Source organism: Lithobates pipiens, unplaced genomic scaffold (assembly GCF_037356315.1).
Source record: "Lithobates pipiens isolate NorthernLeopardFrog02 unplaced genomic scaffold, aLitPip1_a1.2 Scaffold_3, whole genome shotgun sequence".
Classification (NCBI taxonomy): domain Eukaryota; kingdom Metazoa; phylum Chordata; class Amphibia; order Anura; family Ranidae; genus Lithobates; species Lithobates pipiens.
In genome coordinates this window covers 270430527-270445397 of record NW_027507790.1, presented here as the reverse complement: position 1 = coordinate 270445397, position 14871 = coordinate 270430527, and the positions used below count along the sequence as shown (strand labels likewise).

The following is a 14871-nucleotide window of genomic DNA, read 5'->3' as shown; positions in this document are numbered from 1 at the left end:
AACACAGTCTACGTTCCAATACAGTTCAAGACTTTGTAAAGCTGAAACCTGCCCCCCCGCTTCCATTTATTACAGATATATTTTATGCAGCTCATATGAATCTGTCTTTGTTTCAGCTTCCTGTAGCACTGGAATTGGAAGGGGCAGGACTCCAAGCCAAATCAGCATCAAGCATTGCTGTCAGTCTAACACTCTGGACATGCTTTCAGGAGGGGAGAGCAGAGGAGTGACCTTATCAACATTCTGCTACTCCTTCATTGTCCAATTAGCGGGCTGTAATACTAGCCATATAAACGGTCGGCAAGTATCGTGCGGTTTTAACCACCGACGAGCAGATATGTTTTGTAATCTTTAGCGGAAGGAAATTGGTTGAAAGTCCCCATTTGTACATGCCATGGTGGCACAATGCGCAGCAGTGGAGGTCAGGCTGTGCTATCTGGAAGGAGTGCCTGGATCATTGAACTGACCAAACAGAACTGAAGTCTATTCACACAATGACAGTTCACACAACTGTCTCCGAGCTGTAGATTGCGCTACTTTCCTGGAGTTCAGCTACAAAAAGGTGCTGCAGAAAAGATGTGTGTGGGTGGACTGTAAGTCCCGGCATGCGACCCTGCACCATGCACAAGCCATAGGCCCATAGGGGGAAAGGACTACAACTCCCATCAGATGTTTCTGGGCACAGTGACGTAATACTACAAAATGCCATCTTACCAGTGCTAAGTCATAGCGGAAAGCAACGAGGATCCATCACACCTCGTTCTTATGATAAAATAAAAGGTCTCCTTGGGCCAATTTAAGAAATGGGTGGGCACGGAGCAAATATCCCATGGGTGAGATTTTTTGAGTTACCAATTCACCTTTTCTTAAAATAACGCCAAACCTCCTCCCCCCCCCCCCCCCCCCCATCTTAGATTTTGGAGACAAAAGCCTACTTTGAGACATTAGTGGAGTTTAGAAGGAAAGGGCCCCACTGCGCCAATAAATGCCGTTGCCCATCATTGTAATCAGTGCAGAGGAACCCTTCTCCATAAATGTCCCAACACACCGAATATGGTGATGGTCAGATGGTCAGCAAAACTCCGGGACTACTGAGAGCTCAGGTAGTGGGCACTCTTAATCGGGTGGACCTGGGACAACTGGCATATATTTATTTTTAAACTGGACCCATGGAAGCCACACAGGGCACCCCTATGTCACGTGGTCCTACTTGCCAGTGCCCATCACCATAGAGGGACCCTTCTCCTCAAAGGTCCCCCTGCACCAATTACAGTGATCGGCAGAAGGACAACAAGGCTACTGTGGGGCTCTGGTGGTAGACCCTTCTAACCTGGTGGGCCCAGGGCAACTGCTAGACCTGTGGAAGCCACACAGGGCACCTCTATGTCATTTGAAATCAATAAAGGCCACTGTCCAGCTCTGTAATCAGCCATTCCTCTCAAAGGTTCCACCGCACCAATTACAATGATAGGCACAGAGACTTCTCTGGACTACTGGGGGCTTTGGTGGTAGACCCACCCAAACTGGTGGTCCCAGGGCAACCGCCTCATTTTTATCATTAAACTGGACCTGTGGAAGTAACACGAGGCACCTCTAAGTCATGTGGTCCTCTCGAAACAATAAAGGCCACTGCTTGTCACTGTAATCAGTGCAAAGGGACACTTCAAACCACTGCGCCGATTAAAGCCATGGGCAATGAGACTCTGGGGCTACTTGGGGGTTTTGGTGGTGGGCCCTAAAAAACCTGGTGAGCCCAGGACAACTGGCCTGCTTTTAATAATAAACTGGACCTGTGGAAACCACACAGGGAATTTCTATGTAATGCGGTCCTACTCACGCCAGTGAAGGCCACTGCCCATTGCTGTAGTCAGGGCAGAGGGGCCCTTTCTCCTAAAAATCCCACGGCATCAATTATGGTGATGGCCAGCAATACTCCAAGGCTACTTGGGGCTCGGTTGGTAGGCCTTTCTAACCCAGTGGTCCAAGAGCAACTGCTCTATATTTATTATTAAACTGGACTTGTGGAAGCCGCACAGGGCACTTCTATGTCATGCGGTCTTACTCACGCCAATAAAGACCACTGCCCATTGCTGTAATTGCCGCAGAGGGACTGTTCTTCTCAAAAGTCCCACTGCACCAATTATGGTGATGAGTAAAGAGACTCCTGGACTGTTTGAGGGTTTTGGTGGTGGGCTCAGACAAACTGCCTCAATGCTATTATTAAAGTGGACATGTGGAAGTCATACAAGCCACCTCAAAGTCATGGGGTCCCACTCGCATCAGTGAAGGCCACTGCCCATTGCTATAATCAGGGCAGAAGAACCCTTCCTATGGGTCCCACTGCACCAATTATGGTGATGAGTAAAGAGACTCCTGGACTATTTGGGGGTTTTGGTGGTGGGCTCAGAGAAATTGCCCCAATGTTATTATTAAAGTGGACATGTGGAAGCCACACAAGCCACCTCAAAGTCATGGGGTCCCACTCGCGTCATTGAAGGCCACTGCCCATTGCTATAATCAGGGCAGAAGAACCCTTCCTCTGGGTCCCACTGCACCAATTTTGGTGATGGGCAATGAGACTCCTGGACTATTTGGGGGTTTTGGTGGTGGGCTCAGAGAAACTGCCCCAATGTTATTATTAAAGTGGACCTGTGGAAGTCACACAAGCCACCTCAAAGTCATGGGGTCCCACTCGTGTCAGTGAAGGCCACTGCCTATTGCTATAATCAGAGCAGAAGAACCCTTCCTCTGGGCAATGAGACTCCTGTACTACTTACGGAGTTTGGTGGTGGATCCTCCTAACCTGGTGGGCCCAGGGTAACTGCCCCATTTTTAATAGTAAACCGAGCCTGTGGAGGCCACACAGGGCGCTTCTATATCATGTGGTCCTACTCACACCAGCGAAGGTCAATGCCTAATGCTGTAGTCAGAACAGAGGGACCCTTTCTCCTAAAGATCCCACTGCACCGATTATTACAATGGGCATCGTGACTCTGGGATTACTTGGGGGTTTTAGTCGTGGATCCTCCTAACCTGGGGAGCCCAGGGTAACTACCCCATTTTTATTAGTATACGAGGCCTGTGGAGGCCACACAGGACATTTCTATGTCATATGGCCCTTCTTTAATCAGCAAGAGCACTAACATTGCAACATACACCAATAAATGAACTGGGGCTACTGGGGCTTACAGTAGGTATAGCCCCATGCCCCAAATGATGGAGCAGTTGCTCTTGGACCACCAAGTAAGAAAGGCCTACCAACAGAGCCCCCAGTAGCCATGGTTAAACCCCCAAGCCCACCTAGAATTATAAAGATCCAGACTTGCCCAAGGCATCTGATGTTCTCCCATGTGCGTCCACACAGCAGGTGCAAACGGAGGCCATTATGGCCCTCCAGGGCCCATCTATGACCCTTTTGAGATCATGCATTTCCCCCTCATTGCACCAGTAGCAGAACGCATCAGCTAGATAAGGTCTCCAGACCCAATAAATTCGATCCATGAGGCCTTTGTGTGTACGGTAGGTAATAATAATCAGGAGATACAACAAGGACCTGTTTTTTTCTTAGGGGTGGTATAGCTACGCCCCAGGCTTGGTGTCTCCTAGGTGTCTTCAAATTAAATAGACATCATAAAAAAAATAAAAAAAAGCCAAATATACAAAGGAACGCAAAACTCAGCATCGTCATCCCCCCTCCCCGCACACCCTGAGACGGCAACACAAACAAAACACGCAGGCACACGCGTAAACTGCTGACACAGAAAAATGCACAAGCGACAGAAGCAAGAGCCTACATAGAGCGCAGATTAAGAAAAATTGGTGGATGGCGCTGCACAAGGTGACACCGCCGGTGTGTAACGCACAAAGGAGACACATAAACAGGCACGGCCATATCCAATCCAAGAGCCCCCTTCTTTTTATGTGGCTGGCAGCCTGGAGGCGCCTGCAGCTGTCACCTCTCCACTGACAGTACAAGGACACGGCGCCGCCTGCCCGTCCCCTATTATCCTTACCTCCTGGGGGCCCCTACTGTCCCTTGGCACAGCTCCTTTCTCTTCCTAACATGGCTCCTTGTGTGGATCCTTCAAGACATTCCTGGCAGAGGAGAGGGAAGACGGCACCATCCCACCATCACACAGCCCTGCCAGTGCAGCTGTTGTGACGTCAGCTCAGCCTCTGCCCAGGGAGATGATGGCTGGGGGACCAGAGGGAGAGGAGAGGAGGGAGAGGAGAGGAGAGGAGGGAGAGGCTGCAAGGTAGCAGGGATGCAGAGGGAGAGGAGAGGAGGGGAGGATGGAGAGGAGGTGCACAGGCAACGTTAACTCCTTCCATCCTCCTCACCACTTCACCACTAGGATCAGTTACATAATGACACACAGTAGCAGGTATTGTCAGATATTGTCAAGTGTTGCCTTTTTTTATTATTCATTTTATCTTATCTTATTATTTCTTATCCTAATTATTATTTAGTGTTTTATTCAGTTTTTATTAGTGCTTTTCTATTATTTTATCTTTGTATTTTATCTAAACTTATTATTATGTTATCTTTTTATCTTATTTATTATTATTTAGAGGGTTTTTTTCCGTTTTTTTAATTAGAGTTGTTCCATCATCCTATCTTTTATTTTATCTAAACTTATTTATTTATTTTTGATCTTAGTTATTATTATTTAGAGTTTTTTTTCAGATTATCTTATCTTTTTTTTAAATCTTACTTTTTTTTTTTATAATTTAAGATTAAAAAAAAGATAAGATAATAGAAAAACTCTAATAAAAATCTGGAAAAAAAACCTCTTAATAAGAGAAAGAAAAATATATAAGTTATCTTATTTATTATATTTAATTTTATTAGTGTTTTTCTATTATCTTATCTTTGTATTTTATCTAAACTTATTATTATGTTATCTTTTTATCCTATTTATTATTATTTAGAGTTTTTTTCCGTTTTTTAATTAGAGTTGTTCCATCATTCTATCTTTTATTTTATCTAAACTTATTTATTTATTTTTGATCTTAGTTATTATTATTTCGAGTTTTTTTCAGATTATCTTATCTTTTTTTTAAATCTTAAAAAAAATATATATAATTTAAGATTAAAAAAAAAGATCAGATAATAGAAAAACGCTAATAAAAATCTGAAAAAAACCTCTTAATAAGATAAAGAAAAATATATAAGTTATCTTATTTTATTATATTTAATTTCATTCAGTTTTTATTAGTGTTTTTCTATTATCTTATCTTTGTATTTTATCTTATTATTATGTTATCTTTTTATCCTATTTCCGGTTTTTCCCTTTTTAATTAGAGTTGTTCTATCATCCTATCTTTTATTTTATCTAAACTTTTTTTTTATCTTAGTTATTATTATTTACAGTTTTTTTCAGATTATCTTATCCTTTTTTTAATCTTAAAAAATAAGTAAAAAAAAGACAAGTTAAGATTAAAAAAAAAAGATAAGATAATAGAAAAACTGATAAAAATCTGGAAAAACTCTTAATAATAATAAATAAGATAAAACAAATAATTATAAGTTATCTTATTTATTATTATTAATAGTTTTTTATTATTGTTTTTCTATATCGTCTTATCTTTTAAATGTAACAGAATTTATTATTTTTTTTTTTTAATCTTATTTATTATTTAGATTTTTTTCTGATTTTTGTTAAAGTTTATCTCATATGATTGCTGCTATCAGAAAACGCCAGACTGGGGCAATTCAGGGCAGAACACTGACAAAAGCACTGAAGAAGGAAGCAAAAGATGGTGCAGCTGTTATTACAAGGCACAACCTGTCCTACAATCTTATATTTTAATTTTATCTTAACTTATTATTTATTATTATTTAATTTTTTTTATCTTATCTTTATCTTATTTATTATTTCGCGTTTTTTATTGGTGTTTTTGTATTGTCTTATCTTTTAAATTGATCTGAACTTATTATTTCATTTTTTTATCTTATTTATTATTATTATTTTGAGGTTTTTTTCAGATCTTTATTAAAGTTTTTCTATTATCTTATCTTTTAATTATATCTTAAACTTATTTTTATTTTTTTTATCTTATTTATTATTATTTAGAGTTTTTTATTAGTGTTTTTCTATTGTCTTATCTTTTAAATTTATCTAAACTAATTATTTCATTTTTTTAAATCTTATTTATTATTATTATTTTGATTTTTTTAGATTTTTATTGGAGTTTTATATTATCTTTTATTTTTTTTTATTTTAGCTTAACTTATTATTTTATTTTTTTTATCTTATTTCAAGTTTTTTCAGATTTTAATTAGAGTTTTCTATTATCTTATTTTTTTATTTTAGCTTAACTTATTATTTTTTTTTTTATCTTATTTATTATCATTTTGAGTTTTTTATTAGTGTTTTTCTATCGTCTTATCTTTTAAATTGATCTGAACTTATTTATTATTATTTCGATTTTTTTTTTTAGTCGTCGCTTAGAGTTTTTAAATGTTATCTTATTATTTTAGGCTATCTTATCATTTTTTAATTTATTATAACTTTATTTTTTTATTTTTTTTTATTTGATTTGGTTAATTTAATCAGTCACATCATAATTCCAGCCTCCCTATGCATTTCTGTATGTGCACATACATGCATTTTTAGGGCTCATTTACAGCACAATCTCTGCATTTACTGCTTTTCTGCATGCATTTTTGCATGCATTCCATTTCATTCCATTTTTCAATTAGTTTTTCTATCATCTTATCTTTTATTTTATCTAAACTTATTATTTACATTTTTTTATCTTATTTAGAGTTTATTCAGATTTTTATTAGAGTTTTTCTATTATCTTATCTTTTTTTTTATCTTAACTTATAATGTATTATTATTTTATTTTTTTATCTTATTTATTATTATTATTATTATTATTATTATTATTAAGAGTTTTTTTTTATTAGTGTTTTTCTATATCGTCTTATCTTTTAAATTTATCTGAACTTATTATTTAAATTTTTTTATCTTATTTATTATTATTTCCAGTTTTTTTCAGATTTTTATTAAAGTCTTTCTATTATCTTATCTTTAAATTTTATCTTAACTTATTATTTTTTTTTTATAAAAATTTTTTTTAGCCTTCGCTTAGATTTTTTAAATGTTATCTTATTATTTTAGGTTATCTTATTGCTTATTTATTTATTATAATTGTATTTTCTTTTTTTAAATTTGGGGCTCAGTCACATCATAATTCCAGCGTCCCTATGCATTTCTGCATGTGCTTTTATATGCATTTTTAGGGCTCATTTATACCACAATCTCTGCAATTCCTGTGCAATTCTGCATGCATTTTTGCATGCGTTTACAGTGCTTTTTTATTGCGCATACCTGCATTTGCAGTGCGTTTTCATTGCATTTGTAATACATTTTTTTTAATTTAAATTTCTATTTTACAAGTTCCCTCACATTTGCGCTGTGTTTGCGCACATTCATGCACATTTGCAGTATATTTGCGTGCATTTACGCGTGTTTTTGGTGCAGAAAATGCAGTATGCTTTTTTTTTTTTTTTTTATAAACACACATGAAAGCGCTGCAATGGTGTAAATTAGGCTCCCCAGAATTCTCTTATTTTTTTTGCATAAGCTTTTCACCCCGGTCACACCGATCACAACATTGATATTGTGCTACTTCACTTGAAGTAGCGCAATTTCAAAGCAGTGCTTCTTCAGGTGGTACTTGGAAGACATCAGTGCGACTTCATGCTCAGACGTCTATGCAAGTCGCACCTGAACTTGCAAAAAAGTAGTGTAGGAATTACTTTCAAAATCGGTGTGACTCCTACTCGGCCAGAGTCGCACTGATTTGACTGCTTTTGATGTGGACAATAGGGTGCGACTTTGAAACGGTCAAATTGCATGTCAAGTCGCACCAGTGCAACCGGGGGGGGGGGGGGCTCTACTGTGCTTATGCTGCAGTCTGACTGCATCTATTATAAACCAATCCTTAATTCGTTTGCAATGCATTACAGTGCATTTTTTCCCACTTGAAAAAAATAAAATAAAAATTCCCAGTTGCGTTTATGTGTGTACTAGTGCATTTACATGCGTTTACACGCATTTAGCCACGTTCCACTGGAAAAACTGCATGCTGCCATCCTTTTTTATTTTGGAAAGTACTGGAGCAGAATGTACGGTCATGAACTAGGCTGAAAATTGAGTGTGCGTACATTCTGGATATGCTTAAAAAAAAACACACTGTAAAGCATCTGATGTGAACCAGCCCTTAGATTTTTTTTTTTTATTTGACTTTTTTTTCCTTTTTATTATCTTACTATTATTTTTATCTTATATTAATTTATATTTTGAGTTTTTTTTATTCGATTTTTTTATTTTTTTATCTTATAATTTTATTTTGTATTATTATTTATTATCTTATTATTATTTTATCTTATTTATTATTAATTCAATTAATTTTGTATTATTTTATCTTATTTATTATTAGTTTTGAGTTCTTATTAGCTTTTTTTCTTACTTTTTTTTATTATTTTATGTTATAATTGTATCTTATATTATTATTTTATTATCTTATCTTATTTATTAATAATTAGATTTTTTTAAATATTATTTTATCTTATTTTTATTTATTTCTTTAGCTTTTTTATTCGATTTTTTAAATTATTTTATCTTATAATCTTATCTTGTATTATTATTTATTATCTTATTATTTTATTATTTTATCTTATTTATTATTAATTAAATTTTTTTTATTATTGTATCTTATTTATTATTAGTTTTGAGGTTTTTTTTTAGCTTTTTTTTATTTTATTTTTTTATTATTTTATCTTATAACTGTATCTTATATTATTATATTATATTATTATATTATTTATTATTAATTAGATTTTTTTATTATTTTTATCTTATTATCTTATCTTTTTATTTATTCTCTGCACAGGCTAGTTACAGCACAGAGATGATGCCACAGCTACTTCTGCAAGGTAATATCTGAGTTTTCAAAGGTATTTGATCACCACAAAGTGAACGCGGCTTCTGTGTTTGCGTCTGCAATATTCACCTTCTATCGCAGAAGTACAGACTTTCTGCCACTAGATGTCCTCGGTCTGATTTCCAGCATCATTTGACCCACGTCCTCTGAGCCCAGATAATCCCGGGTCTCCCTCCAACCTGACTGGACAGTGAAAGGAGGAGCAGCAAGGTGATGAGTTCATCTCTCTGTCTCTCTGCTCTCTCCTTCTATCAGCATGCTCAACTAATAGGAGCCCCTGGAGACAGGTGCTGCAAAATTCATTTTTAATCCAGAGATTCCCACATAGAATTTTTTTCTGCAGGAGATAAAAGTCCTCAGTATGACGGCCAGAAACAGTTGACCCACTTCCTCTGAACTCATCCCGGACGAGCCCCCAACCTGTAACTGAATAAAGGAGAAACAGCACATTGATTAACTTATCTCTGTGCTCTCTCCTCCTATCAACATGCTTCTTGTCAGCACATGAACGGAATGCCTCCTTGTACTGCCTCTCCCTTTACCAGTCTGAGATATTAACGCCCTACCCACTTCCTCTGAGCCCAGGTCATCCCGGACATGCCCCCAATCTGTGACTGGACAGCTAATGAAAAAGCAGCACATTTGAAAAGCTCATCTCTGTGCTCTCTCCTCCTATCAGCACACTTCTTGTCAGCACATGAACTGAATGGCTCCTTGTACTGCTTCTCCCTTTCCCAGTCTAAGATATTAACACCCTACCCACTTCCTCTGAGCCCAGGTTATCCCGGACATGCCCCCAAACCTGTGACTGGACAGCTAAAGAAAAAGCAGCAGATTGATAAGCTCATCTCTCGGCTCTCTCCTCCTATCAGCACGTTTCTTGTCAGTGCATGAACTGATTGACTCCTTATACTGCTGCTTCTTCTTCTCCCAGTCTAAGCTCTGCAGTACAGGACCACCAACAGACTGATACAGGGTCCCATTCAAGTATTTACATTCAAAAAACACATTTAATGATGCAGTAATGATTACAGAGCTGCATCCATTTGTGCCTTTATATCTATCTGGGGTTCCGCTTTAACCCTGGCCCTTGCCACCGACGTTACTTTCACACGCTGAATTGATGGTGTCAGTCTTGGCTTCGATTTTACTATTGCAGCGAAAATGTTTGATCCAAAACAAACCTCATAATACATCACTGACAACAACTACATGCTGGGAGTGCTGAGCTACAAAAAAAAACGAGGCTGAGATTTTTTTTTTTGCACTGAACGCTGCTGATTGCCTGACCGCACCCGGAATCAGAATATCAAATAATGACATTAAAGGAAGAGACTGGGATGTGTGCGCCCATTTTTTTTTTATTTGTTTCAACAACTTTATTCGCTAATTCTTACCTCCTTCTCCTCCAATTGGAATAGAAACCCAAAGCTGGACTCTGGGCAGATATAAAAGACACAAATTATTGCAGCTCTGTAATCAATAATACATCCTATCATGTAAGTGTAAGTGCCTGGATGGGGCCTGGTATCAGCCTTTCTTGCAGTCACTGTACAGCAGAGCTGGAGTGTGACCTGGGCTCAGAGGAAGTGGGTAGGGTGTTAATATCTCAGACTGGAAAAGGGAGAAGCAGTACAACGAGCCAATCAGTTCATGTGCTGATAGGAGGAGAGAGCTGAGTGACAGAGAACTGAGCTCATGGCTGTGCTGCTTCTCTTTTCACTGTCCAGTCACAAGTTGGGGGTTCGTCCGGGATGGCCTTGGCTCAGGGGAGGTGGGTTGAGTGTTGATGGTCATCACACTGAGGACTTTTAGCTGCAGAAAAAAAAAAAGTGTGGGAATTTCTGGATTAAAAACAAATTTTTGCTGCACCTCTCACCAGGTGCTCCTTATAGTCGATCATGCTGATAGGAGGAGAGAGCAGAGGGGCAGAGATACTTTCAGAGGACTCTCATACAGCTGCACTGCTTATCAGGGTGGTAGGGCAGCTAATGACATGTCCAGGAGGTTCAAATGATGACTCCTAAACACGTTTTTTGTTTTTCTCTTCATTTTAAAATGATCAAATCTCAGTTTTCCATTGCCGGGAAAGTTGCAATTTGGCCCCATTGAACTCAGTGGGTGAGTCTGGCAGGTGGGGCCGCTTACCTCCCTCTGAAAATGCTGTCATACTGACCCAATGACTTTCTAGCTCACCAAACCCAGAAGCTGTCTACATTCAGGCAGGTGCAGTCTGTTTTCTCCACTGCAGGTGGCGCTCAACCACAGGGGCATCACAGTTGGAGAGCAAGTCAAGAGGAAAACATTTCCTGTATGGTTTCCTGGGTCACTGAGGAAGCGCCCAACCAGATCCTGCTGCCCTAGGTGATCCTGGCAGCCATCTTGGTTCAGGCAGAGCCTATTTAAGGCCCTGGCTCCCAGGTTTGGCCCACTTTATGTGAGTCAGCAATGTTGGGAAGGGTACCCCGCCTGTTAGCGGCAGTACTAACGGTAGAAAAAGGTTCTTGACGAGGAGGGAAAGCATAGCGTCACAATTCTTTTGGACCTCATCCTGCTTGGGCACAAGATGGCCACATTCCGCCCTCTATCAACCCGACTAATACCTCTTCTCTGCACATTGTTGGAAACCATGCGTGTACCCAGTTGGGCAGGTGTCCCTTGGGGTTTGTGTGAACTGTCGCTGCATTACTTCAATACAAGCTTTCTATTGCACCTGACTGTGTGAATTATTGCTGCTGCCGCACCACGCCACACCCCACCTATATGCAGTTCTACAAAGTTGGAGAAAGTCAGAAGCTGGTTCCAGGCTGGTGACTCCACCAAGGCAGGATAAACATGAAAGCCAGGAAACTAGAGTTTTCAGAGGTCTATGATGACCACCTCAAGATATCTCCTCCAGGTTTCCGGACTGTGATCTTAAGCCCCATGCACACCTGTGCGCCCCAACTCTTATTTAGTGCATTTGTTGCGCTGTCACTTGAATGGGCTTCCCAACAAACGCATCAAAGTAAAGTTTTTTGTTTTTGGCACCAAGCCAAGCATGTTTTGCGTTACGCATTTTGTTGCTCCACAAACGCGCGTCGAAACATGGGACAGCTTAGGATATAATGACACCCACCGCAAGCGTGCTTTTGCAACATTTCCGCGGCCTTGGAGATGTTTTGGTTATCGCTGCAGTCAGAAGGTAGGAGAAGTCCCAGGACCCCGGGGAATGTCACCTGCTCTTGTCATTAGTGACCCCGGCTCGGAACAAAGTTGGTGACAGCTGCCAAGGCAGAAGTGGCGGCCATCCGAGCCGAGGATAACATAACCAGCTAAAACATTCCGATCGTTTATTTATAGAACAATTAAGAGCTCATCCTCGGGAGAGCGTCCGTCATGTTACTGATTGGCTGTGCTGATATTATCGCCGAAAAATATAGTGGATTATTGATGAGCGTTTTGTCTTCACCAGGGAGGTGTCGGCATGATTTTTTTTTAAGATTGCGCCACACCAAAACCCTTTTGAAGATGTGCGCCGGGTGCCATTGATTCTTAAGTACGTTGTGTTTTGGTGCAGCGCGATTTGTGCAATTTTTTTGGCGCATTTCTCACAGAATTTCATTGAAATTAATGGGCTGACGCGTGTTTATAATTTCATTCTTTTTTGGGCAAATAATATTTTAAGCTTGTTACCAGGGGGTGAAAATACATGGAAATACATCATACATGTTTTTCAAAGTGTTACTGTTGACTTCTATAGACGCATGAAAGCGGGTCTGAGCACTTTTTAAAAGCACTCTGCAGTGCAGCGCAGCAATGTGAACACAATCTATATAATACTTTTGATGACAAGTGCATTTACAAAAGACTCTGTTCTCTGTTTTGCCCTACATTCAAACCATGCTGCTTGGTAAGCTGGCCCTTGTATGATATTCCACTAAGTGTCCCTATCAGAGCCACCCCACCCGCTACATCAAGGGTCCCTATCAGAGATCCCTCCCTGCATCATGGGTCCCTATCAGAGCCCCCGCATCAAGGGTCGCTATCAGAGTCCCTCTTACATCAAAGGTTGCTCTAACATCAAGGGTTCCCTATCAGAGCCCCCCTTACATCAGGGTCCCTATCAGAGCCCCCCATACATAAAGGTTGCCTATCAGAGCCCCCCTTACATCAAGGGTGCCTTTTAAAGACCCCCTTGCATCAGGGCTCCCTATCAGAGCCCCCCTAATACACCAGGGCTTCCTATCAGAGCCCCCCTTACATCAAGAGTCACTATCCAGAGCCCCCCTTACATCAAATATCCCTATGTAGAGCACCCCTTCCATTGAGGGTTCCTAATAGGACTCCCCCTTACATCAAGGGTCCCTATCAGAGCCCCCTTACATCAAAGGTTCCTATCAGAGCCCCCTTAAATCAAGGGTCCCAGTTAGAGTCCCTTTACATCAAGGGTCCTTATTAGAGTCCCCCTTACATCATGGGTACCTATCAGACTCCCTCTAAATCAAGGGTGCCTATCAGAGCCCCCCACACATCAAGGGTCCCTATGAGAGTCCCCAACTTACATCAAAGGTCCCTATCAGAGTCCCCCCTTACATCAAGGGTCCCTATCAGAGTCCGCGTTACATCAAGTGTCTCTATCAGAGCCCCGTTACATCAAAGGTCCCTATTTACATTAAGTGTCTCTATCAGAGCCCCGTTACATCAAGGGTCCCTATCAGAGTCCCCTTTACATCCAGTGTCCCTATGAGATCCTCCCTTACATTAAGGGTTCCTATCAAAGCCCCTCTACATCAAGGGTCCCTACCGATGCCCCCACCCCCCCCTTTACATTAAGGGCCCGTATCAGAGTCCCCCCTTATATTAGGGTCCCTATCAAAGCCCCCATCTTTACATCAGGGTCTTCATCTGGGCCCCCCTTACATCAAGTATCCCTATCCAGACCACCCCTTACTTCAAGGAATCCTAATAGACCACCCCTTACATCAAGGGTCCCTATCAGAGCCCCCTTATATCAAAGGTTCCTATCAGAGCCCCCGTTACATCAAGACTCCCTATCAGAGCCCCCCTTACATCAGGATCCCTATCAGAGCCCCCTCCCTTTACATTAAGGGTTCCTATCAGAGTCCCCCCCTTTACATTAAGGGTCCCCATCAGACCTGTGCTGGAGACTGCGGCACGGGGGACGCTCCATCTAAATCCTCTGTGCATGGAGGATCAGTCACCAACCCCACTTGTGAGCCAGCTGTGGCTCACAGGCTATAGCAGTGATGGTGAACCTTGGCACCCCAGATGTTTTTGAACTACATTTCCCATGATGCTCATGCACTCTGCAGTGTAGTTGAGCATCATGGGAAATGTAGTTCCAAAGCATCTGGGGTGCCAAGGTTCGCCATCACTGGGCTATAGTATGGAGACCCCTGCACTGAGCCAATAAGGTAAATAGTACCATAAAACAGCACATTGCACCAACACTACACAACCCTGCACATGCTCGCTGATGTGAATGGGCACCATTCTGGCAAAACTCCACAGCACACAGAAAATTGGAAAGGAAACTTGTTTTTCAAGGCTGTGCCTAGGTTCCCATCTGTGCCTTGTGGTTAGAGTTGCCATCCCTTTAAACCCGAACACATATGAATTACACAGGTTCTGTGGCTGATTTCATGCAGATAAGGCACCAAGGGAGTTTAATTATCACCTTAATCAGCCACAGAAACTGTGCAATTAATATGTGTTCGGTTTTAAAGGGATGAAGTGGCAACCCAAGTTGTGGTGGAGCTGTAAGGTTTTTGCATTGTATTTACAAGGTTCAAAATGAATGGTGCCCCCAACGTGTCACCACTAGTGCATTGCAGTACCAGACAATAAAACGCATGTTACCACAATGCGACGGTATAAAGCCAGCCTAAAAACGATTCCCCCCTCATAATT

General features: G+C 40.4%; 1 protein-coding gene and 1 long non-coding RNA gene across 5 annotated transcripts in view; one reads left to right on the top strand and one right to left on the bottom strand.

The window, feature by feature from the left end:
• Positions 1-4163, bottom strand: part of RUSC2 (RUN and SH3 domain containing 2) — a 117037-nt gene extending 112874 nt beyond the window's left edge. For all 4 annotated transcript variants that reach the window (XM_077463172.1, XM_077463174.1, XM_077463175.1 and 1 more), the window contains exon 1: positions 4014-4163. The gene's annotated coding sequence lies outside the window, so the exon portion shown is untranslated. The remainder of the gene's footprint in view (positions 1-4013) is intronic.
• Positions 4164-4269: 106 nt separating this feature from the next.
• The window catches only part of LOC143941153 (uncharacterized), a 32429-nt gene continuing 21827 nt past the window's right edge, over positions 4270-14871 (top strand). Inside the window, exons 1-2 of the long non-coding RNA XR_013263992.1 lie at positions 4270-4385; positions 8908-8950. This is a non-coding gene — a long non-coding RNA (uncharacterized LOC143941153). The remainder of the gene's footprint in view (positions 4386-8907; positions 8951-14871) is intronic.